The sequence below is a fragment of the Ambystoma mexicanum genome, chromosome 11, assembly GCF_040938575.1.
Source record: "Ambystoma mexicanum isolate Mex_15411 chromosome 11, UKY_AmexF1_1, whole genome shotgun sequence".
NCBI lineage: Eukaryota > Metazoa > Chordata > Amphibia > Caudata > Ambystomatidae > Ambystoma > Ambystoma mexicanum.
The window spans coordinates 1,119,596,029-1,119,622,520 of record NC_090934.1 but is presented as its reverse complement, the minus strand read 5'-3'; the positions used below and the strand labels follow the sequence as shown (position 1 = coordinate 1,119,622,520).

The following is a 26,492-nucleotide window of genomic DNA, read 5'->3' as shown; positions in this document are numbered from 1 at the left end:
CAGTCGTTGCATGATGCCAGTGGCCTTGACACATCTCCTGAGGGGGAGTTTGGTAGGCCAGAGCCTGGGGCTCATGCTGAGGTTGATCTCTTGAGATAGAGTATCTCGGGTGGTCCGGTCCTCCGGTTGCATTTGATCAGGATAACCTGACTGATATTTTGGATCAGGGTCCGTCCACTGACCCAGTGTTGCCTTTTCATTTGGCATTTCAAAAAGGGGTGTTGACTGCTTGGCAGACCCCAGAGGTTCTTCCGGCGGTCAACAAGTCGTTTACTAAGAAATACCGTAGCGACCCCAGCTACATATCCACTCACCCCACTCCCAAGAGTTTGGTGGTTCAGGTGGCTACAGCCACCTCGAGGCAGGCGGCATACCCTACCATCTCTCCTGATAGGGACGACATGCGGTTCGATGGTTGGGCACACAAGGTATTTTCTGCTGGGAGTATGGCACTGAAGTCGGCCAACTCCACTTGTGTCTTGGCAAGGTTTTCACACACCCTGTGGAATTGTGTCTCTCTGTCGGCTGAGCATATCCCTGAGAGGAAAGAATGGGATGGGTTCTTTGCTCTTGTGCAGGATGGCAAGGATGCCATGTGTGAATCCCTTCAGTCTGGGTTGAACACGGCTGATACTGTTAACATGGCTGCGGGCACCGTGATACGCAGGTTTGTGCGGTTGCGGAAGTCGGGGTTTTGTTCCGGATGTGCAAGCCCGTCTTCTGAACATGCCCTTTGATGGCTCTCATATGTTTGGCAGCAAGGCTGATGAGAGCTTTGAGAGGTTGCAGACCTACGGGACAACAGTGCAGGGGGGTTTCCTTTTGTTATTACTCCTCATTTGGTAGGACGAGAGGGGCTGCTAATCAAAGGGGCTACTGAAAAGGTGCCCTTGGTGGACGGTGAAATAGAGGTGCAAAAGCTGCTCAGGCAGCTGCCTAGTTGCCTTCAGGCGCTGCCACAGCCGCCCCAAAACGGCTATGAGGCCATGTTCCATTGTTCGCCGGTTGGGGGCAGACTATCTCAGCATCTCGAAGAATGGCAAGCTATTACTTTGGATGCGTGGGTTCTGGAGACAATAGCCCACGGCTACTGCCTTCCCTTCCTAATGCGGCTTCACGACACTCCACCGGGAAAGCTCTCTTTGAAGATTCCAGAACCGCTCCAGGTGCAGGAAATCTTAACCCTGCTGGAGAAAGGTGCTATAGAACTGGTGCCTGTGGCAGAGAGGAACAAGGGATGCTATTCCCCATATTTTTTTATTCCAAAGAAAGACGGGGGACTGAGACCCTTCTTGGACTTGCGTTGGTTGAACAAGTTCCTCAGGAAGGACAAGTTCAAGATGGTCACTCTTTCTCAGGTCCTTCAGGCCCTTCGACTTCAGGATTGGTTGGTGTCTCTGGACCTACAGGATGCTTATTTTCATGTGCCGATTCATCCAAAGCACAGAAAATACCTGAGGTTTGCGGCTGGCAACTCACACTTTCAGTTTTGGGTCCTGCCATTCGGATTGACTTTCGCCCGAGGGTCTTCACCAAGCTAATGGTGGTGGTGGCAGTGTATCTCAGGAGAGGGGGGGTTCACGTCTACCCCAACCTGGATGACTGGTTGATCAGAGCACGTTCTCCCGAACAAGCTTTGGATCATCTCAGCCTCACCTGCCGCTTCCTTCACAAGCTGGGCTTCTCCCTCCAATTCAAGAACTTGCATATTACACCTTCCAAACAGCTCCAGTACATCAGGGCTGTGTTGGACACGTCCTTGGGGAAGTGCTCGCCTCCCAAGGTTAGGGCTCATCACATTGTACAGATGGTCAACAAATTTCAATGTGCCCCGAGGCTTCCGGCTTTTGAATTCTTAAGGTTAATTGACCTCATGGCATCCTGCATTTTTCTGGTGCCAGAAGCCAGACTGAGATCCCTTCAATATGTTCTCAAGATGCATTGGTCGCAATTCTCATTCAAGATCTTCTGTGGTGGGCCAGCGAAGGGAATCTGATGAAGGGGGAGCCGTTTTGGCAACTGTGGCCGTAGGTGACAGTGGTGACGGACGCTTCCCTCACAGGGCTGATCGCCAGGCGGTCGTTGGTCTCTGTCGGAGTCCAAACTCCACATCAACCTGTTGGAGCTGAGGGCTATCAGGCTGGCCCTGAAGGCTTTTCTGCCGTCTGTGCGGGGGAGGAATGTCCTGATCATGATGGACAACACGCTGGCCATGCATTACCACAACAAAAAAGGGGGGTAGGGTCACTCCCGCTGTGCAAGGAGGTGATGCAGCTCTGGTTCTGGGCGATACAGCAAGGAATATCACTCTTGGCAGTTCATCTGGCCGGAGAGGAGAATGCGGCGGCAAACGCTCTGAGCATGCAGAGCACAGTCTCCCACGAGTGCGAGTTGGCTCAGGAAGTCCTTCTGGTGATCTTTGCCCTTTGGGGAACCCCTCAATTGGATCTGTTTGCGACCCGTGTCAACCGGAAGTGCGAGAGATTTTGCTCAAGGGAATTTCCTCCGAGAGGAGCCTTAAGGGACGCATTTGTCATGGATTGGTCATTCCCAATTCTGTACGCGTTTCCTCTGGTCCCCGTCATTCCTCAGGTGCTAAGGAGGTTGCGGAGGTTCGGATGTTACGCTCACCTGACTCCCACGGAGGCGCAGGCCTGGTTTGGAGTGCTGTTGCCTCTTCTATGGTGAAGCGCAGGACTCGGAAGATGGACAGGACCGGACCCTCAACTCTGGCTTGTCTGGATCGCAGAATTATCCTTCTGTGTGTGAAAAGGGAGCATTAACAATCTGCGGGATAATGTGTAAGCCTCCCACTCCCTTCTCACCCTCCACGAAACCCTTCTGCGATTCCCTGCGAAGTCTCACCTTAGGGTCTGAAAGGACGAGCTCTCCATCCTGCTTCTGATGCAGGGGCGCGTTGTAATCCAGTTACTTCACTGGATCTTGGATTGTAGAGAGTTCAAGTTTGCTTAACCTTCCCGGTAAAATACTGTGAGAATTCAGTTTATAAGTATGAGCCCGAAATAATAATTGTCCGTTGTCTCTATTTCAGGTGCAGAACAAAGATTCCGAGATGAGCAATGGAACCGACGAAGGAAACTCAGGTGAGTTGTTTGATGAGAGGTTCCTTTAGTGTCCTTGCATTAATGCACTAATCCTTGTGTCTTTTTTCCCCATAGGGGCCGGGGTTCGGAAATGCCGGAGATATGGCACCGACCCGAAGTGAGAGGTGCAGTTCCAGTAGATATCAGGTAAGTCTTTAATGAGCGTTGAGGTAATGTCTTAGCATTCGCTCACTAACGCTGATGTCTCTTTTTTCCCCTTAGGGGTCGGGGTCCGGAAATGCCAGGATGCGGCACCGACCCGAAATGAAGTGGGAATGACCCAACAGGTAAGTCTTATGATAGAAATTAAGGTTTTCTTATTCTCTTCCCTAGCTCACCTTTGTTCTTGTCTTTTTCTCCCTAGGCGCTGAAATGTGGCTGCGGATCCAGATGGTCGCTGATGAACATGGAGGCGCCCAGTAAAGGTGAGTGGAATGCGGCGCTGCAGCGATCGATGCGATGTGCTTTTAAAATGAATGTCTTCCTTTTCAGGATCGTCAGCGAAATGTCTCCGGGATGCGGATTTAGCAGGTAAGGACTCTTCTTTCTTCTATTCTCTTCTCTTCTCCCTTTGCAGGTGTTCCAGGATGCTGGCGGGCGTGACAGAAGTCAGGATGCAGGAGCAGACATGGTGAGCGTCCAGCTGCTAGATGCAGAACAACGCGAAGCGTGAGTTGCTGCTTGGGCGTGGCTTAAATAGCCTTCAAAGTAGTTCCAGGTATGTATCCTTCCTCTCAGGTATGTATTCTTCCTCCGGCCACACCCGTGTGGTTAAGTAGTCCCCAAAGATAAAGTAGTCCCATTCAGGCCTCTAGATGGCCTGGATGTTGCAGCATGGTCTGCATCAGGTAAGTTTACACCAAGCACCTTTCTACACAAAGTCATCTTTTATGAGCCTGGCGCCTATGGCGCTAGGACTGTTGTCCAATATGAGCCTGGCGCCAAAGGCGCCAGGACTGAGTCCAAAGGGCCCCTATTTGGGGCTGCTGAGACTTCCCTCGGGGACATGATGTCTGCCTCTGGGGTAGCTGGGCCTGGTCTGGCTCCTTGGAGGTAGGCATCATGACAGTACCCCCTCCCAAGGCCCCTCCCAAGGCTGTTCTCTCCGGGGGTTTTGGCTTGTTTGGGAATTTTTGGTGGAATTTTTGTATTAATCGCATTGCGTGTACATGGTCGCTTGGTTCCCAAGATCTCTCCTGAGGTCCATACCCCTTCCAATCAACTAGATAGAAGAGTTTTGACTTTGATACCTTGGAGTCCAATATGTCTTTAACTTCAAATTCTAATTCCCCATCAATCTGAATTGGTTTTGGTGGTTTGATCAGTCTGGTTCCTGGTTGCACCGGTTTCAACAGTGAGGCATGAAAAACGGGATGAATTCGCATGTTCGCTGGTAGATCGAGTTTAAAGGCCACCGGGTTGATTATAGCTTTGATGGGATAGGGTCCTATGTATCTGGGGTTGAAAGTCCGCGGTCCTTTGAGAGGTAAATGTCTAGTTGCTAGCCACACCTGGTCTCCTATTTGGTACGGAGGTGCTTCACTTCGATGTAAATCAGCATTTTCTTTGTACTTTCTCTTGGCTTGCTGAAGATGAGTCGTAGCTTCTTTGAAAGCTCGGGTTATCGTGGAATGCAAATGATCTACCGCAGGCATTTCCAGGTTTTGAGGAGGGTCCAGGTCTGAGGTTCGAGGATGATGACCATACAAGATGTAAAAAGGGGTTTGTCATGTTCCAGAATTTACAGAATTGTTATATGCATATTCTGCGATCCAAAGAATGTCTTTCCAATTGCATTCAGATTGGTGCAACATACACCGAAGATATTGTTCAAGGGTTTGGTTAGTTCTCTCGGTTTGGCCATCGGTCTGGGGATGGTGACTGGTGGATAGTCGTACATCAATTTGTGCCAGTTGACATTTCCTCCAAAAATGGGAAATAAACTGGCTTCCTCGATCTGAGACTAATATGGATGAAACCAAGCATACGAACTATGTTCTCCAGAAATTCCTTGGCCAAGATGGAGGCTGAGGGGAGCCCTTTTAAAGGGATAAAATGGGCCATTTTGGAGAAGAGATCCACAATCACCAAAATAGTGTTGTATCCATAGCAAGGAGGCAGGTCGGTAATAAAGTCCATCGACAAGGTGTGCCAAGGTGCCGGTGGAATATCCAAAGGTTGTAGAAGACCGGCTGGTCTTTTCTTTTGACCTTTATTTTGGGCGCAAACTCTGCAAGACATCATAAAAGATTTTATGTCTTTTCTCCAGGATGGCCACCAGAATTGTCGTTTGATCTTTTCCTCAGTTTTAGCGCTACCAGGATGTCCTTCCATTAATGTATCATGATGATGGGCAATAACGAGTTCTTGCAGTTCTTTGTTAGGCAGAAATAATCGCCCCTGGAAGTACGGTAAATCGTTATTAACGGAAAAGTGTGACCCCTTTTGGCTCCATTCTTGTAAGGCTGTGGAGTCTAATAGTTGTTTAACTCGAGTTTGAACGTCCTCAATAGTTTGTAAAGAGGTCAAACCCAAAATTCTCTGTTCGGGTATAATTGGTACTGGTTCTAAGCTCGAATTTGTTCCTTCCATCCCAATCCGAGATAAAGCCTCCGCTTTGCCATTCTTGCGACCAGGGCGATATGTGATTACAAAATCAAATTCCGCAAAGAATAAGGCCCACCGGAGTTGACGTGATGATTGGGCTTTGGCCGTCTTTAAATATTGCAAATTTCTGTGATCTGTAATCACCGTGATGGTGTGTCTTGCGCTGAGGAGGTAATGACGCCAAGCTTTGAAGGCAGACTTAATAGCTAGTAACTCCTTGTCGGTGATTGCGTAATTAATTTCAGGAGCCGAGAATTTTCTGGACCAAAAGGCTACAGGGTGTAGTTGGTTAGTTATTGGATCCCTTTGAGACAGGACAGCTCCCATGGCTAAGCTGGATGCGTCGGTTTCAACAATGTAAGGGAGATCTGGGCGTGGATGCTTCAACACAGGTGCGGAGGTGAATTTAGTCTTTAGGTCTTGAAAGGCCTGTTCTGCCTCATGAGTCCATTCGAAGCGTTTATTCTTCCGTAAGAGAGCTGTGATGGGTTGGACCACTCGAGAAAATTCCGGGATGAATCTTCGATAAAAATTGGCAAAACCAAGCATGCTCTGAACCCCCTTCACAGAGCTAGGAGATGGCCATTTGAGGATGGCGTCCACCTTTCGCGAGTCCATTCGGACTCCTTTAACTCCACCGATTTGCATAGGTTCTGAAACGTCGGTACTCTTGGGGTTAGCGTGAGTTTTGATCAACACTCTGGTTTCAAACTTGGATCGTTCTGCTTTTCTATTCTGAAGTCTGTGATCAAGTTGGACCACAAGGTCTATGTACTCCGCACAGACTTGGGGTGGATTTACTATTTGGGCTAGCACGTCTTTAAGTTCTCTGCGCAGACCTCGATGAAATAATGTGATCCTTTTATTCTCTGGCCACCCAGTTTCCACAACCAACCTATTAAAGGTGGTGATGTAAGATAAGAGATCCTGGTTACCTTGTCGTAAGGAAAGCAGTTTGTTGTCTAGGGTCTGTCCCTGAGAGTGTCGAGCGAATAATCTTTCCATGCTTGCCTGGAAGCCTTGAAAATCCTGGAGAATTGGGTCATCTTGATTTACCAAAGGAACTGACCAATCGGCAGCACTGCCGCTGAGATAAGATAATACAAAAGCTACCTTGGTCTGGTCATTAGGGAAGGCCCCGGGTCTGCATAGGAAGTGTAAGCAACATTGGTTCATAAAAACGGCATATTTCTTGGGGTCCCCAGCAAAACGTTCAGGCGGGGCCAAAGGCATGTTTCCAGGTAGATTGATTTGTACCGGGTTATTCGAAATCATGGAAGTGGGATTACCCCCGGAACTAGGTAAAGGAGTTTGTTCTGCCTGACCCTGCAACAACCGTTTGGCCAGGTCATCAGTTCTTTCCTTAGATAGGATCAGTTCTCTTTTGAGAGCGTTAGTCTCCTGGCAGGCGGAGTGTACTTCTGCCCGTAATTCCCCCAAAAGCTGGGCCAGCTGGTCTGTCTCGGAAGTTTCCATAGCGCCCGGGTGGGAAATTGTAGGTAGGCTTTGCGTTCTGTTACGCTCACCTGACTCCCACGGAGGCGCAGGCCTGGTTTGGAGTGCTGTTGCCTCTTCTATGGTGAAGCGCAGGACTCGGAAGATGGACAGGACCGGACCCTCAACTCTGGCTTGTCTGGATCGCAGAATTATCCTTCTGTGTGTGAAAAGGGAGTATTAACAATCTGCGGAATAATGTGTAAGCCTCCCACTCCCTTCTCACCCTCCACGAAACCCTTCTGCGATTCCCCGTGAAGTCTCACCTTAGGGTCTGAAAGGATGAGCTCTCCATCCTGCTTCTGATGCAGGGGCGCGTTGTAATCCAGTTACTTCACTGGATCTTGGATTGTAGAGAGTTCAAGTTTGCTTGACCTTCCCGGTAAAATACTGTGAGAATTCAGTTAATAAGTATGAGCCCGAAATAATAATTGTCCGTTGTCTCTATTTCAGGTGCAGAACAAAGATTCCGAGATGAGCAATGGAACCGACAAAGAAAACTCAGGTGAGTTGCTTGATGAGAGGTTCCTTGAGTGTCCTTGCATTAATGCACTAATCCTTGTATCTTTTTTCCCCATAGGGGCCGGGGTTCGGAAATGCCGGAGATATGGCACCGACCCGAAGTGAGAGGTGCAGTTCCAGTAGATATCAGGTAAGTCTTTAATGAGTGTTGAGGTAATGTCTTAGCATTCGCTCACTAACGCTGATGTCTCTTTTTTCCCCTTAGGGGCCGGGGTCCGGAAATGCCAGGATGCGGCACCGACCCGAAATGAAGTGGGAATGACCCAACAGGTATGTCTTATGATGGAAATTAAGGTTTTCTTATTCTCTTCCCTAGCTCACCTTTGTTCTTGTCTTTTTCTCCCTAGGCGCTGAAATGTGGCTGCGGATCCAGATGGTCGCTGATGAACATGGAGACGCCCAGTAAAGGTGAGTGGAATGCGGCGCTGCAGCGATCGATGCAATGTGCTTTTAAAATGAATGTCTTCCTTTTCAGGATCGTCGGCGAAATGTCTCCGGGATGCGGATTTAGCAGGTAAGGACTCTTCTTTCTTCTATTCTCTTCTCTTCTCCCTTTGCAGGTGTTCCAGGATGCTGGCGGGCGTGGCAGAAGTCAGGATGCAGGAGCAGACACGGCTTAAATAGCCTTCAAAGTAGTTCCAGGTATGTATCCTTCCTCTCAGGTATGTATTCTTCCTCCGGCCACACCCGTGTGGTTAAGTAGTCCCCAAAGATAAAGTAGTCCCATTCAGGCCTCTAGATGGCCTGGATGTTGCAGCATGGTCTGCATCAGGTAAGTTTACACCAAGCACCTTTCTATACAAAGTCATCTTTTATGAGCCTGGCGCCTATGGTGCCAGGACTGTTGTCCAATATGAGCCTGGCGCCAAAGGCGCCAGGACTGAGTCCAAAGGGCCCCTATTTGGGGCTGCTGAGACTTCCCCGGGTACATGATGTCTGCCTCTGGGGTAGCTGGGCCTGGTCTGGCTCCTTGGAGGTAGGCATCATGACATCGGATCCCACATGATCCTCATTGCTCCGGATTGAGCCAGGAGAGCGTGGTACCCAGACCTTCTAGAAATGTCTATCTGCCCTCCACGCTGTCTTCCCACAGAGATGATCGCGCGAGGTGTGTCGGGTTCTCCATCCAGAGGTCAAGACTCTCAACCTTCACTCTTGGTTTCTGAAAGGTTGAGATATAAGGATTGGGACCTCCCGGATGATGTGATGGAGGTGTTGCTTTCGGCCAGGCGGCCAGCAACCAAATCCCTGTACCGTTGCCCTTGGCGTAAGTTTTGCGACTGGTGCAGAGGACACAATGTCGATCCCTTTCAGTGTTCCATTTCGATGGTTCTTTCTTTCTTGCTTTCTTTGACCCGCAGGGGTCTTCAAGTGGGTACCATTAAAGGTTACCTGGCTGCACTGTCTATTTTCAAGCGCTCGTCTGAAGAGTGTTCTTATTTTAAGATTCCTTTGATTTCCCAATTCCTCAAAGTGCTCTCGAATGTGTTCCCGCCATCCCTGTTTCAGGTGCCGGTTTGGGATCTGAATTTGGTCTTGAAATTCCTGATGGGTGCTCCGTTTGAACCTCTGCACTCTTGTCCTTTGAGACTGTTGTCTTTCAAGGCGATTTTCTTGGTTGCAGTTACATCTGCTCGCAGAGTGAGTGAATTGCAGGCACTTTCAACTAAGCCACCCTTTACTGTGTTCGACAAGTGTAGGGTTGTACTGAGGGTACGTCCGTCCTTCCTACCTAAGGTAGTGTCTGAGTTTCATCTGAGCGAGAAAGTGGTACTTCTGCTTTCTATCCTCCCCCTCATCCTGGTAAGGAAGAGGAGAGACTTCATCGGTTGGACCCTAGGAGAGCTTTAAACTTTTATATTTCTTGGATGTCCAGGGTCAGAGTGGTCGACCAGATTTTTGTGGGATACACTGGACATTGATTTTGCCAGCCTGTTACTAAACAGACCTTGTCCAGGTGGACTATTCTCACCATTACTGAATGTTACAGATTGGCGGGCAATGAACCTCCGGAGGGGTTGAGAGCTCACTCCAGTAGGGCTTTGGCTACATCCACAGCCCTGCAGAGGGGAGTTCATATTAAGAATATTTGTGATGCAGCAACGTGGTCTTCCATCCACACGTTTGTCAAGCACTACTCATTGGATACACTCCATGGTCAGGATATGGCCTTTGGTAAAGAGGTGCTTTATTCTACCATCTGATTGGGTATTCTAAATTCTTCTCCCACCTCCGTTCACTGATACTGCTTTGGGAGTCTGTCAAAGATGTGGAATACATTGGAGGACACATTCCATTAGAAGAACACGTTACTTACCAACTGGTAACGTTCTTTCGACTGGATGTTCCTCCAATGTATTCGACATCGCCCTCCCAGCCTACCTTTCGGAAGAATTTCCTATGGAATTGCAGCTTGCGTTCCCGCAAAGCGATGTGCAGTCAAGCAGTCGTCGTGTACGAGCATGGTACACGTTATGGAGGAAAAAACATTAACTGAGGCTACGGGTGCCGTGCGTCCTATTTATAACATCCAGTGACGTCACCCTTGACGGAAGACTTCGAGGGACATCGACCCGACGCCATTGACACAGGACGCCCTCTGCCGAAAAATTTCCAAAGCAGCACAGCTGTGGACATTACATATCAAAGATATGGAATACGTTGGAGGAACATCCAGTCAAAAGAACGTTACCAGTTGGTAAGTAACTTGTTCTTTTTAATGATGTAATAGGTTGTGAAGAATTTCGCAACATGCTTAGTGCACAGTTTGTGTGTTTTTTTCATATTGCCCAAAATACGAGCAGTGTATTATGAGGTAAGGAAGAGGCTTACGTTATATCAGGCGGTACGAGAACAGGAACTGGAGTTGTGGGCGAACCCGCTCAGGCTAGGTAACCAGTTCCGCATTCGCAATAGTATGTTTTCTCAGGCGGACATTCATGCCCGAAAGGAGGTCACTCAGACCTCGGGAGTTCGGTTGGCCTACCACCCTCTTGTGTGACGAGCGCTGGCACGCTTTCTCGACGGTACAGCAGCTCGTTGCTCAGACGTGATGAATTATTTTCCCTCAAGAGAAGTTTAAACGGATGCGCATAAGTGACTTTTTGACCCACAGCAGCGATATTCTAATATCACTGCAGTCTTTCCACATGCTCACAGTGGGGTTACACTGAATTCTAGCAAGAGCAGATTGACCCGGATGGTCCTCCCTCACGTTAGTGTGGCAGCTTTCTGAGTTCAAGCACAGGCAGTTTTTTTTTTTTTTAATTTATTTTATTATTTCAACAAACACTGCAAACATTACAACTTTTTAGGACATTCTTGATCAATTTTCAGATATAACATTATTGCCTTCCTCTGTCCTCCCCCCTCCCACCCCATAAACTTGAGCCGTTATATCTGTGCCACCATCTTGGGCATCTATAGGTGACTTGGTTATTGCCACCACCTCCTGATTTTCCACATTCTGATCCACCTGGTGGGGATTTGCCATTGCGGCCACCAGCTGTCTCCAGGCTATCAGGGGGCGTACCTCTTCCTCTCCCCCACTCGTGACTGCTTCGTACCAGACCGTGGTTTCTGCTTCGGCCCATTTCAAGAGGTCTGCCCACCACATCTCCACTCTAGGCCTCTGGGCAGCTTTCCAGCTCATCGCAATTCTGCGTTTGCCCAAAATATAAGCCAGGTCATTCGTTTTACTGATATGTTTTAAGTTACATGGCCTAGGAAAACTCCCCAGCATGCATGCCCAAGCAGACCCCACATCTAGCTCCACCCCCCGGCAGGCCAATCTCGTCCGCAGTTCTACCCAGAATGTCCCCACCTCCGGGCAAGCCCAGAACATGTGTAACAACCCAGCCTCTTCCTCTCCACACCTGGGGCATTTCTGTATGGTCGAGCTGTTAGGAAAGATTTCTTAATTGTAGGTAATTTTCCTTCCATGTGGCAACCCCTAAACTTTTTGCTGTTGTTTTACACCCTGATCTAGACTTTGCCAGAGAAGCGCAGCCTTCCGTCGCACGCTTCTGGGCTTTCGCTCCAGTCTTACGGGGAAACTGACATGCCCTTAAAACAGTCCGTACCGGGAAACGTTGTTTTCCGTAGTTCTTTTCTCATGTTGCAGCTTTCGCGCAACATGGCACAAGAGGGCACTGTAAGCTAAGTTACTGCTCTCTTGGGTCTCTTGTCACTGTAGAGGCCCTAGAAACTCTCAATGGATTGTTAACGAACAGTGCAAGTGAATCACGGATGGGACTGGTGGCAGCGATCGTTTTTGTGTTTTGAACTCTTTTTGGCTGCTTAAGCGCATTGCTCGCTCTTAGCCCAAAATGGTGGCCTGGCTCCCAAAATGGCCAGACCACGAGGTTCTTTGTCCTGCCCGCTGACTGTCTTGCCCCCTTTACCTTCCCCAGGTCGAGCCAACCCGGGGCCTTTGTTATTTGGGCATGTACTTTCCTACGAAACACAGATGCTTTCACGGGCTTCTACAGGCCTGGTGTGAGCCTCCAGGATGTGGGCTGAGATGTCTGGTCCCAATACACATCCTGAGTGCCAGAGAGTCTAGTGTGTCTTGAATGCCTGGGACCACCCTGGTCCGTGATAGGTCCACGTTTGGTGTGAGTGTTTTGTGAGCAGATCTCCCATTGGGTCCTCTCCGTTTTGGCGCGAAGGGATCTCTGTATAAGAGGAGGCTGGAAACACCACTACCATGTCGATTTCCTGAGTTCTCACAAACAACGGATACAGGAGTCAAGTATCCTGCAACTAAGAGGCTGAACCGAGGAATCGCTGGTGACCCGCTGAAGGACTGCTCCTCTGCTGTCGCCCTGTGAGACCATTCTGCCTCTGATCGAACGAGAAGGCATGTACTGGTACTTCGACCCTTTGGAATAGTGGGAACTATTCTCGGCATCTTCATCATCTCCTGCACGTAAGCCTTCGGAAGCATCCCTGGTCCATCCAGTGGATTTACCAGCCTACCCAGGAGCCTTGCTCTGTCACTGCCGTCAGGTTGCTGCTGTATTATGAGTCCTTGACACGCTCACACGATTCGTACACTTGGCATTCCCAGGTCTGAAGTGAGAAGTGTGCATTGGGCCGCTGCGTTGCCCTGCTGTGGTAACAATCTGTGCGGGTTCACTGCGTTTGGGACATCCTCAAGTCTAACTTCTGCTGCCGCGGAATCTACACAACGCCGAGACGTCCCCTGCTCGTATATGAACCTGCCAGCACTGAAACTAACGCGGAGAAGCCTGGGTCTGCCTGCATCGGGGACCGGTGAGTAGCAACGATAGGAACCGGTCGCCCTCCTGCAGTAGCCTGTAGCTTTCCCTCGCTGTGTTAAACAGCACGCCTTTTTCGCACTCGTGCTCTGCTTCTGCCCACAAGTGGAGGCCGCGCTTGAATAGCGGAGATCCGTTCGCCCTCCTTTGTTCACCGCTCTGAACTGCCTGATTTCCTTGAAGAGACTCCCCTTGGCTCATTGGCACCAGCGTGTGCAGGTACCTTTGAGCACAAGGCTCCACTCTTCGTAGGGCTCGGACTTCCTTCTAGTTAGGTGGCCTTTGAAGGCGAACTGGGTCTAACGATTACTTGCACTGCCTGTTTTCCTCCCCATCTAGGTGGTCTGCATATTTCGTGCTTCTAACTCTTTAGACCCTTCAGTAATTGTATATATATTGTATTTGATTATGATGTGTTGGTTTACTTGAGTTTTACCGTGATTCTTTACTATGGTCAATGTTACAGAAGCCTTGTAATAAATGTGTCTATATTTTTAATATAACACCTGCTTGGAGTGATTTGTAAGTGTCCTTGCTTTGTGTGCTCATTGCGGGCTTTCAGTCACCCTCACCCCTCTTGAGACCTAGTCTTGACCGCCGCCATCGCTACCCTGATTGTTGTGGCTTGTCCAGAGGTTACCCTGTTCCAAGAAACTAGGCTGGCCTTCTGAACCTCTGCCCCTCCAGGACAGAGTTCAGAAATCCATCTTAACACGAGCCACCAAACCTGGCCACCCTGCCGGGGGTCAAGTAAGCTCTGTGGGTGACATACAGCTGGATCTGCTGAAGTCTTGCATTCCGGGACACCTTCTTATGGTACCTTTGGGCTCTGTCCCACTGTCCCTCTGTCATGGGTTCTCCCACCTCCTCCTCCCAGTCAAGTCTCAATTGAAGCAACTCCTTCCCCGCTTTTGCACTCAAGAGCTCATATATCCGGGATATTTCGTGCCCACCTTCCGAAACATCATACATTGTTTCTACAGAGGTGTCAGGTTCTTCTGCCAGCACCGTCTCAGGCCACCGCCCCCTCAGCCGTTTCGTAATCCTGGTGTAGGTAATCTATTGGCCTCTATTTACCCCCGTCTCCTCCACCAGCTTCTCGGATCCCACCGCTTCCCCCTCCTGCCATATGTCCCCCAGAGTGTCCAGACCTACCGGCTACCAGTATTTGCGGACCCCTTTGATCAGCTGGGAGTCTGCCCCACATAATGCCACCAACGGGACCTGCTGTGAGAGCGGGTCTAGGTCACCCACTGTTCTCCATGCTCTACGCCAGACCTCCCAACCCAGCAACAACAGTCCCCCCATCCCAGCCACCTTCGTTTTATGCAACCACACCGTTTCTTTTAGAAAGTATGGGGGGGGACGCCCTGTAGGAGCCTGGTCTCCGCCGATTCTTCTTCTGACAGCCATCTCGCCACATATGATAACTGTCCCGCCAAGTAATATAATTCAAAATTCAGCAGGTTTATGCCCCCCTTGTCGCACAAGTTTTGTAATTTCTACAGGGCCACCCTATTTCTGGAATTGTGCCATATGAAGCCCCTGCACAGGCTATGGAGCTTGGAAAAAAAGCGTTTGGGGAGCAGATATGGTATGTTTGTGAAGAAATACAGCAGTTTGGGCAAGACCACCATTTTGAGCAGCTCTGCCCTTCCCATCATGGCCAGGGGAAATCTGGCCCAAAATACCATGTTTTTTCTTACGCCTGCAACCGCCTCCTCTGTATTATGTTTGTGTTCCGCTTCTAACTTGTGGTATATGTTTATGCCTAAATAACTAAACGTCTCTGTCTGCCAGGGTATTTGTAAAATGGGCACGTTTTTTAGTGGAACATTTTTGTACCTTCCCAGGGGGAATACACTGGACTTCCCGGGGTTTACCAATATGCCCGAGAGGGCGGCATAGCGGTCCATCACCTCCAACACATATTGCAGGTTCTCCTCCGGGAAGCGCAGATAGAGGAGCATGTCATCTGCATACAGTGATATTAGGTGTGTGTTCCCTGTAGTGCGCACCCCCACCTCCCCATATTGTTGCCTGAGGCAAATAGCTAGTGGTTCCATTGCAAGTATATATAACATAGGCGACCAGGGACATCCCTGTCTAGTCCCTCTACTAAGTTGCCAGTTATCCGAAATTATAGCGCCTGTCCTGACTCTTGCAATCGGGGAGCTATAGAACATCTTGACCCATCTAATATATCCCGGTCCTATACCGTATCCTTTCAGGGCCGCCATCAACCATGGCCACCTCACCGAGTCAAACGCCTGGACCGCATCCAATGACACTATGGCCAACTCACCCGGGTCATTCTCTGTTTGGTCCATGATATGGTGCAGCCTCCTCTGATTGTCAGTGATATTCCTGCCTGGAACATAGCCTGTTTGATCCGGATGTATTAATTTACCAATTACCCGCTTTAATCTATTTGCCAGCACCGCCGTGAGTATTTTGCTATCTTGGTTAAGCATTTATAGCGGCCTATATGATTCACAGTCCACATTCGGCTTCCCCGGTTTCAAGAGTGGGATGATCACTGCCTCTCGGAGAGACTTCGGCAGCTCCCCTATTCATAGGCCTCATTGGATGTGGCCAGGAGCGGTTGGAGCTTATATGCTTTGTAAAATTCGCTAGGTAATCCATCCGAACCAGGCGCTTTGCGCGTGGGCAAGTGCTGGATCACCACATCCAGTTCATCTAAGGTGATTGGGGCTTCTAGGTCCGCCCTCTCTAAGTCTCAATACTAGGCGGATAAACAGGTCTGCTTTCGGGGGCTGTGCAAGTATACTGTTCCGAAACTCTGCTTGTCTTGCCGTTTCCCTCCTCCTCCTCCTCCTCACCTGAAGTTATGGAGCTGTCCTTTCTTCGCCTTTCTTTCTTTGGCTTTGGATGTCTCCGGTCGAAGAGGAATGGTCTTCCTCGGTCGGAAGCCACCCTGATGCCCTTTTGTAGTTGGCAACAGAGGAGGTCGGCGATTCCTACCCGTGTGGGTAATGGTCCGGAAAGCTTCTATAGCAGATGAGGATCACGTGGAACTCTGTGAAAAGTAGGAGCACACCCGGGAGCAGCAGCCGGAGGCAGCCCGATGGAAGACACGAGCCGAGGGAAACCCGGAGGAGACCTCGGCTGCAGCGAGAGAAGCGGCGGAGCAGGAAACCCGCCAGGACAGAAGGCAAAAGAACTAGGAGGCAAGGAAAAAAAAGGAGGGAGCCGGGGGGAAAGCAGAGAGGGAGAAACGGGGAAGAGCCCAGAAACGAACGTATAACTCACGGAGAGGAGCACAGTGAGTTGCAACGCACAGAGAGGGGGGAGGGGAGGGGTTAAGAGGGAACCGGGAAAGAAAGACTAGACCCACACCCAAACCAGGAAGAGAAAGGGCAATCATCGGCTATGCCGTAGTCTACGGGGCCAAAGGCGCCAGGTAAAGCGGCGCATGACACTAAGTCATCTAAGGTGGGTAGCCCAATATCTTCAATAGTTTCCAGAATCTCCTGGCCCATGTCTTCTGCCACGTCCTCATACAAACGTTTATAGTATTTGTGGAACTCCTCATTTACCCCCTCTTGGGTATTGTGGATCTGGCCATCCGCATCCCTAACTTCTCTAATCACCTGCTGGGGTGTCTCATTTTTGTATAACCAGACCAGTAGTCTGCCGGGTTTGTCTCCTCCCGCATGTTGCCTCTAAATATATTTCTTATAATTTAGTTTACATAATCTATCCCAGAGTTCGTTGCTAGCCTTTTGCAAATCTCTCATCTTGGCACTGTCCTCTCGAATGGTTACCCCTTTTCGCATCAGGTCCCCCAGTTCCCTTTCGGTATCCTGTCATTTTTGTTCTATCCCCTCTTGGAGCCCTTTAGATTTTGATATGGCTACCCCTCGTACCACCACCTTAAATGCCTCCCATACTGTTCCCATAGATCTTACGCTTCCTGTATTTATATCGAAATATTCCTATATGGCCTCCCTCAGGTCTTCCCGGCATCCCGGATCCTGCAAAGCCTCCGCTCCGAGTCTCCACGTCGGGATACGCGCTCGTGGGGGGGGGGGGCGGTGTCGCCATTCCAGGACCAAAGGTGAATGGTCCGACAGAACTCTAGCTTTATATTCTGCACCCACCATTTCTCCCGCTATCTCGGCAGAGGCGAACACGTAATCCTGCCTAGTATGTAGATCATGTGGCGCGGCATAGTGCGAGTATTGCCTGTCCTGAGGGTGTAGCCACCTCCACACATCCTCCAAACCAAGCTCTACCAGCAGTGTCCCTAATGCTTTGGCCGCTGGCCCTGGTTTTGATGTCTTGCTATCTGACCTGTCCCTCCCGTAGTCCAGGGTGCAGTTAAAGTCACCTCCCCACAGTATTGCTCCACCCAGCAGGGGGCTAACCCTTCTATACAGGGACCGAAAATAGGCTGCAGTATCATGGTTGGGGGCGTACAAGTTTATGATGCTCACTTCTTTGTTTTCGAAGAGTCCCACCACCACCACCATTGTGCCCTCCGGGTCTATTGTCGACCGGAGCAACTGAAACGGCATGTGCAGTGCCACCCATGTCACCACCCCCCTCGCATATGCCGAATATGTGGCTCCTGTAACGCTGCCCTTCCATTTCCTCTTCACTACTTCTAGCCTCTCTTTCGTGAGGTGGGTTTCCTGTAGCAATGCTACATCCACCCTCATCCTCTTCAGATACATCATTATTTCATTGCGCTTCAAATAACTGTTAAGGCCCCGCACATTCCAGGTCACTACTCTGAGGTTACCCGATGCCATTGTTATATTGTCCGCTCACATCCCTCCCCTCCCTGTATCCTCTTCGGTGGCTCATGATCCGGCTCATTCCCCCGGTCCCCCCCAACTTCCCTAACTCCGCCCCACTGCACACAACTCCCCCCACCCCCTTCCCTACCCAACCCCAACAATTGCCAGCTCCATCCCTGGATCTCAGGCCCACCCGCGTCTGGTCCTGTCTCGTGACTCCGATTGCAAGGACCCCGCGGGGCATCACCAAGCTAGTAGTGACCTAACTAAGTGTAATGCTATGGGGGTTCAAGGGTCGTTTCCCCGGAGCTCCCGCTTATATGATTGGGATTATTCAGTTCAGCCGGATCTTACAAAAATATACAGTCTAAGCAGCACCATCCCCGAGTCTCATGCAGTGCTATATTCTAGTCCCAGTGTCTTGCGCTCTGTCACCGAGGGTGCCACAGCCACATGTTACTTGCCTTTGTCAGCTGCCGTCTGGATATCCGATTCCTGGGAACGACTCTGCATGTCTAGCCAGTCCATGGCATCCTCTGGCGTTTCAAAAAACAAAGTTTTGTTCTTGTGAAACACCTTCAACTTGGCCGGGTAAAGCAGCATATATCTCGGACCTGTTTCTCTGTCTTCTTTTCACCGCTGCGAAGTTCATTCTGCTGCGCCGTACCTGCAGGTTATTGTCCGGGTATGCAGTGATTTTGGCGGGCCCCCTCTCAATCGTCCCGCCCTTCCGGAAGAATTCACGTATCTTTTCCCGATCTCGGTAATTCAGAATTTTAGCAATCACTGGCATGGGAGAGGCCCCTGGGGGCGGTCTTCTTGTCAAAGCCCTGTGCACGCTTTCCACCGCAAACCCCTCGGTCAGGGCCCCCACAGTTATCTCCTGCAGCAACATGGTTTCCACTAATTCTGTTGGGTTCGGCCCTTCCATTTCTTCTGGCAGGCCAACTATACGGATGTTGTTGCGTCTAGCACGTCCTTCCGCTTCCTCCGCTCTATTCTCCAAGTTGCCCACTCGCTGCACCAGGGCATGTATTTCCGATCTGTGGGTGGCGCAGTCTGCTGTGTTTGGGGCCATATCCTTCTCCAGGTTTCCAGTGCGCTCTGCAACCGATTTCACGTCTTGTCTAAGCAGCTTCACATCCTCCTGGACCGCTCCAACCTTAAGATCTAATGCCACTTTCAGTTCGTTCAAAGCCAGGCTCAGTTTGGTCTCCCAGGCGACTTTAAGGTCCGCAATTGCCACCAGCACCTCCTGGATAGTACCCGGGGCCTCTTCCGTCCCAGTGGTGGTTTTGTCCTTGCTCCGGGCTCCCTCCACCCCGAGTGATGTCTTTGCATAAGCCTCCATCGTGGGCTGCTTGCTCTTCGGTCTTACTGTTTTGTTCGACATTATGCTGTATCGCCCACGTGTGTGTTGGCGCAGCCGCCTCTACTGCGAGGGTCTACTTGGTGTAGTACTGTTCCGGAGGCTAGGGCTTGGTAACCCCGTTGGGGGACCTCCCCAGCTGCACGCTAGGAATGGGCTGTGTCCTCCCACGTATGTGCGCCCACTTGTTCCCATTCAGCTGGCCTCTGGTGGCCGGAAGATTCTGCTCTTCCTACCCCTTACTACGCTTGGGTCCGTCCGGGTCTCGCATCCTTCAGGCTCAACGCCATGTCTCGGGCTTCATTGTGCCGCCCAGTGTCTGTATTGGCGCTATCTCGCCCCCGCTCATAGGTAGTGGGGCCTCCTATGGCTCGCTCCCATGCAGGCAGCTTATGTGTGTTGTGCACCATGCGCACAGCTCCTGGGATGCGGTGTCTTCATTCTTACTATTCTTGGTCTCAATAATTTGGTTTCATCTCTTTTTCTCCCTTTTTATTTTTATTTTCCCAAAAAGCTTTCTCTTCCCAGAGGGTCCCCCACAGAGTCACGCCTCCAGCAATCCAGCCTCACCCCCGAGCGAGGGAAATCCTGTGCGGCTTCTTTTCACTGCCCTGTGTCTCTGAGAGCCGCTGCGTTTGGGGAAGCTATCCCTTTCGTTCTTTCTGCACCTCACGTCAGTGCGCTTCAGTCGGGGCACTGCTCCGTAGGGTCCCCGCCGGGGGGCTTTCCTATATGTGACTGCCTTCACAGGGGCTAACACCCCTTACTTGCACGGCCCGCCTGGCTCACACCCTGCACGAGCCCTCCGCAACTGAGCATCCTGCTAGCGGCCGCCCGGGCCCGGCAGGCATCGCAGCAGCTGCTGTGCCTTCAAAGCGCTCGCCGCCTGCGGCACTGTCCGGCGCGCGCTGCCTCCAGACACTGGCTTTTCACTGCCGCCGCACCTCGACCAGGGCCAGCGCTCCACTGCTCATGCGGCCCCTCAGCTTTATCCCAGCGGGGGGTCCGCAATCCGGGGTGCATACATCCGGGGCCGCCTCCAATTCCGCTCGCGATGTGGGCTATGTAGCCCAGGATAGTTTGTCACCTCCTTCCACTGTGTGTCCTCGGCGGGTCCTTTACCTTTCGGCTGCAGCTTCCAGAGTCGGCGCTTTTCTCTTCTGTACAACCAGCCTCTTCCAGCCGGGCTCAGCGTTGGTCATTCGCTAGTGGGGTGTGTTTATGCAGCAAAGCCGCAGCGGATGCCCCCGCAGTGCCAGCCATCTCTATCCGCACTGATGTCCCGGTCAGTTTATGACCCTTTGAGTGCCGAGGCAATTTTGGTAGCCTACAGTTTCGGGCGCTTGACTTATTCCTTTCAGCCGCAGCTTCCCATAATCACCGTCAATCCGCCTCGCATTGCACACTGTGTGTGCCCTGAATCTTCATGCGTCTCTGGGTGTGCCGCCAATCTGCCATATCGCCCGCATTCTCCCTTAATTCCAAGGATCGGTAGAGGATCTGCAGGAGCACCGGAGAGATGCGTCCTCTCACATAGCCATCAAGCCATGCCCCCAAGCACAGGCACAGTTAATTATTGGTGTGGCAGCTTGCCGAGTTCAAGCACAAGTATACATCAATTAAAGCTAGCCTCCATGGAGCCTGTCAGTTCCTCACCAGAGTGGAGTGAGGAGGACATGACAGAGGACATCCCTGATGTTGACAGAGACCTATGCTGCAGCTTCAGAAAAGTGCTTGTGATTCCTTACTTTTAGCGGTCTTCCAAGGAGTCAGCCGATACAAGACCGCTTGGAGGTGCTAGAGACTCCTGGCTAGTAAAGGGGCTGGAGTGCCAGAGAAGGTGCAGAGAAAAAGGACAAGCAGCCTCGTTCAGGGGACATCTGCTGTACACCGCAAAAGAGGTGTTTGAAAACAAGGGGAGTAATAAGGCCCAGAAGAGACCTACCTCTTATACTACCCCGGGCCAATTGGGAGAGGAGGAATACAAAGCCCCATGAGGTGGCCGACATTTTTAGCAAGCTTTAGAGCGAATTTCTGTTAAAATCTGCAGTGCCAAATCTCCTATCCCTTTCCCCAGGGCCGATAAAGGTAGGGGAGGAAGACAGCACATTTTCGACAGATTATGATGAAGAGGATAAACGTGACTAGGAGTACAAAGAGGCACGACACTGCACAGAGAAATACTCCAGCGAGCAGGTTCAGCATAAAAAAACTAAAGATTGCAGCCCCGGATGAAGGGGATAATATTGATGACATGTTTGATCCTGAGGCCATTAGACACCACAAGTCCACAGACTGGCTGCCCTCACCTAAGGTGGCCTTGTAAATGGCCCACCGAATTACAAAACTGCTTGAGAACAAAGTGAGATTTCATACGAGGGCAGAATGTCTGAGACCGTTCTTCCCAGCAAGGTCACAGACATGCCAGAATTGGAGGCCAAGATGGTGAAATTTCAGGCCTCAGGGACCCAGGGCCCAATACTGGGAGTCAAGGCAGTAAAATGCTTTTTTCACCAGCAGATGCCAGCATTCCAGAGGGTGCAGAGTACGGGTTGCCTCTGGACAATAGAGGGCCTCAGGTGGTAAATGCGCAGTGCAGCCAGGGTCCTGCGTTGGGAGGCAGGCCAAGGTTATTTATAAAGAAATGGCAGGAATTGTCAAGCCCCTCTTGGGTCTTACAGGCAGTGGCGGGCTTACATTTGGAATTCACAAGTGTCCCCAGGCAGAAGCAAGAACCCTGTCCCATTCAGTTGGCTCAAGAGAAGGCAGACCTTTTACAAGCAGAACTGCCCAGTCTATGGGGCAAGGGCGTGATAGAGCGCAGCACGCTAGCCCGAATTTTCAGCAATATTTTTCTCGTACACAGGAAGGGAAGTCAAGGCCAGTAATCAACTTGAAGGAGCTCAACTGATGGGTAGTTTACAGGCACTTCACAGTGGAGGGGATTCAACTCCTGGATTTACTCGGACAAGGAGTCTGGTTAGCAAGACCAGATCTGAAGGATGCCTACCTTACCATTCCTATAGCAGCAGAGCATTGATGATGTCTTCATTTCTGCTGGAACGGGGGGAGATGGCAATTCAGATTCCTCCCCTTCGGACTGGCCTCAGCGCTGTGAGCATTCGCACAAGCGATGAAGCCGGTAGCAGCAGTGATCAGGGACAGAGGAGTACGGATCATAGTGTATCGGGATGACATCCTTATTCTAGCAAAGGACAAGGTAGCGTTGCAGGAGCAAGTGCAATGGGTGAGTGCGCTTATCACTTTGCTGGGGTTTCTAATCAATCAAGACAAGTCAGAGCTGAAGCCCAGCCAGCTGTTAGAATTTCTGGCATTTATTATAGACACCAGGAAAGCTACGCTGGAACTGCCACCTCAGAAGATGAGGACAATAAGGAAGGAGTTGAGGTCAGTGCTCAGGGAGAAGACCAGATTAGTGAAGTTGTTAGCATTATCCATTCAAGTGATTTTCCTGGGGCGGTTAAACTACAGGGTGCTACAGAGGTGAAAATCAGATATCTCTGGGGTGGAGTAAGGTATCATCATTTGGTGCCCCTGGACGAGGAAGCAAAGTCAGAGTTAACACAGTGGTTACAGAACAAGGAGGTGTGGAATGGGCGCAGCATCTTTGGCAATGTCCCAGACTTAGCAATAGAATCCGACGGGAGCAGAGTCGGTTGGAGTGCCAGATGCAGAGAGCTAGGGACAGGAGGGAAATGGTCCGAAGAGGCACTGAAGCTTCACGTAAATTGCTTTGAGCTGCTAGCAGGCTCGTTTGCAGTGCTTATGCTTGCCAGAGACAGAGTCAATTGCTGTATGTTGCTAAAGATGGACAACACCTCAGCAGTTCAGTATATCAATCGCCTAGGGCGTACAAAGTTCAAGATGTTAGCCAAGCTGGCGACAGACTTTTGGCATCTCTGCCTAGAAAGGAAGATAGTTGTAGCAGCGTGTGGTGGCTGATTGGAATTCATGCTGCATAGTAGACACCATCAACTGGAGGTTGCATTCAGTAGTATTTAGCGAAATAGCAGGAGATCTGGGGACCTCTGGACATTAATCTTTTCACATCCAGGTTGAGCGCACAGACTCCCAGGTATTTGTGTTAGAGATTGGATCCGGTAGTGCTCGGGACAGACGCGTTCCTCCACAGTTGGCCAGGATCAATCCATTACGCTTTTTTCCCCATTTATTATGTTGATGTGAGTGCAGTAAAGGTTTGCTGGGAAGGCGCAGAGTTGGTGGTGGTAGTGTCACTATGGAAGTCCCAGGCATGGTTTCCAGTACTGATGAAACTTTTGTATGATTTTCCGCAGATGATTCCACTCCAGCGGGACCATAGTGAGCCCGTCCGGACAAGAACACCCACTAGTCAGTGTTGGGACCTTCAACAGCTGGACTGCAGGGTTTCGGGCAAAGATGGGAGCTTCCGGGGATTTTAACAATCGCTGCTGAATTAATTAAAGATTCATGGGAACCCTCCACACTTAGGAGCTGTGGCGCCGCACTGGGACAAATGGGAAAACTGGAGTGGTCAGCAGATTGTTCATTCCGTTTCTGCGCCTCTAGTGCTGGTACTTGATTTCTTGGCGGGTCTGGCCCATGATGGTCGAGTATTCCAAACCATAGGGGTATAGATCAGCTATTTCAGCCGTGCATGAAAAAGTGGACTGCCTGCCAGTCGGGGAGCACCTGGCTGTAGTGCAGTTACTATGGAGAGTGAAGTTACATAAGCCACCAATAGTGAGATTTTCTGTTCTTTGTGATGTAGACACCGTTTTTCGGTTGTTTCTTAGTTGGCCAGAGAATGAGCATTTGTCAGTGGCCGAGTTGTCAGGGAAATTAGCAATGCTGCTTTACCTAGTGTCTTGCAGGAGAGACATGTCTGATGTGATAGCATTGGTGGTGAATCAAATCTTCTATCCAGACAGGGTGGTGTAAAGAACTCATGGTGGCAACAGTAAAGACAGACACAAGTGATCACATTTCAAGGGTGTTTATTAAACTGTATGTGCAGGTTGGAAAAATGCCTAATCTAAACCCAAATCTAAGATGGGAGCACGCTACGACCATCAAATGCAAAATAAGGAAGTCCTAGTGGTGTAGTGTCAAATAAACGGGCCTATCCTAAACCTATTACCAAACCTTACAACTAGATGAAAAGGGGAATGGGATACTGTTCAGGAGAAAGAAAAGAAGTGTTCACAAATGATACGTCAGGATGTAGATGTGGTCTCCCTTCCCCATGTTTTGAGCAGGGGACAAAGTGGGAGAATGATCTTAAATTCACTTTTTTATCATAAGTGGCCTTTTGTTGGCTCTGGGCCTTTTCCATATGAGTACAAACTGGGTTGTGAACCAACTTCATGTGTTCTCGCATTCTGGCGGCTGTTTGTGAGATTGGGATAGAGGCTTCCTCTCATTCTTCCCAGGTTTCCCAGAGCATGTCCAGGACATCTCTGGGCTCTCTTCCATAGAACATTTAAAATGGAGAGAAACCTGTGGAAGCCTGGCGGGGGCGGGGGGGATTCATCACTACAAATAGTGCCCATGGGATCATTTGGTCCCAGTCTTTTCCGTCCTTGTCTACCAATTTGCGTAAAATTCGTTTTAGGGTTTTATTGAATCTTTCTACTAAGCCATCGGTTTGGGGATGGTACACAGACGTTCGCAAGGTGGTAATGTGGCGTAGCTCTTTGACTTCGGCCATAAGCTTACTCCTAAAATTTGAACCCTGATCTGTTAGTATTTCCTTGGGAAAGCCGACCCTGGAGAAGTATGGTAGAAGATGTTTAAGGAGCTGCTGTGTGGTATTTTTTTGCATTGGGAATGCCTCCGAATCTCGGGTCACATAATCCACGATCACAAGGACATATTTATTGCCTAATCTAGATATCTCTAAAGGTCCAATTATGTCCACACCAATTCTTAAAAAGGGCACTTGTATGACCGGCAATGAGTTCAGAGGAGCAGGTAATGGGATGTGCGTGCTGATCTTTTGATATATTTCGCTCATCTGGATGAAAGTTTTTATATCAGTGTGGATTCCTGGCCAGTAAATCGTCCCACTTATATGCTACTGGGTTTTAGATTGTCCTAAATGCCCCCTGGTAAGATGGGAATGCGCAATCTCCTGTACAACCTTTCGGTGGCTCTTGGGTATTACTAACTTTGTTTTTACCAAACCTCCTTTGGAGGTTTCTCTTCTGTAAAGCAACCCTTGCTTTAAGAAGAAGAATGGACTTCCCTTCTCTATGCCTTCTTCTTCTGGACTCGCTTGTAGAAAAGCTTCAGATTAGAGCTGGGCAAAAGCTAGTTTGGGATAGATGGTGGGTTCTTCTCCCTTCCTTTCTTCAATGTTAAGAGATTTATCAGGTTCCCCAAAGCCTACGTTACCTCTTTCTGTTTTATCTGTTTCATTTTCTTTAAACTGAGGAAATAGAGCTGTTTCCAAAATTCCCTGGGCAATTTGATCTCTGTGACGTACCTCAAAAGCGACTTCACCATCATTCTGTAAGAGAACTTCACATCTCCCCGGAAGTCGGGATCAATAATGCTTGCTAAGACATCTATCCTGAACTTCCACTCTAGGCCAGATTATGGGGACAATCATATGTAGTACAATGGAGGAGGGATCAAAACCAAATCCATAGGAATCATTCCTCTTTTCCCAGGGGGGATACTAGCTTGCCTACTGCTGCAGATATCAAACCCTATTGATTCTTTGTTGGGGATGGAAGGGCTAGAGGCTCTCGCACTAGATTTTTGAAATTGTAAAGTTCCCCAATTAATTTCAATTGAGTCACATCCCACTCTGACACCATCTGTAAGGAATGGAAAGAGGGGGGAGGTTAAAGTCAGCAGTGACAATGAGGTGATGAAGGGGAAGAAGGGAGACAATGAATTGGGAGAGGTGGTCATTACATTTACCAGAGGGGGAAATAGCAGGGGATAGGTGATGGGGGAGTAGGAGGGATCAGAAGTTTGGAAGATGCAAGCAGTCCTACACCACCACCCCTAACAGTTGGCGGGGAGAGTGGTTGAATGTGTGGGCAGAATCGTGAAGGGCAGTGAGGGTTGCAGCCTGAAGAATCCACGTTTCTGTAAGATTAATAAGGTCAGGAGAGGGGGAATGCGAAAGAAGGAAGTCGGAGGAAATGTAGCATAATGTAGTAGCATAATGATGCTGAGTCTGCGAAGTAGAGAGGCGATGGAAGTAGATGCGAGAAGAGGAAGTGTGATTAAAGTTAGGGTTGGATCATTTGTGAATAGAGAGAATAGGTGAGCTAGGAGAGGGGTGGCGTTGAGGAAATGAGATAGTAGAATAAGGAACAGAGTTGAAATGATT

General features: G+C 49.9%; 1 protein-coding gene across 5 annotated transcripts in view; it reads left to right on the top strand.

Annotated features, from left to right (window-relative positions):
* SCAPER (S-phase cyclin A associated protein in the ER) overlaps positions 1-26,492 on the top strand; it is a 4,210,252-nt gene that overhangs the window by 1,935,273 nt on the left and 2,248,487 nt on the right. The window lies entirely within an intron of this gene.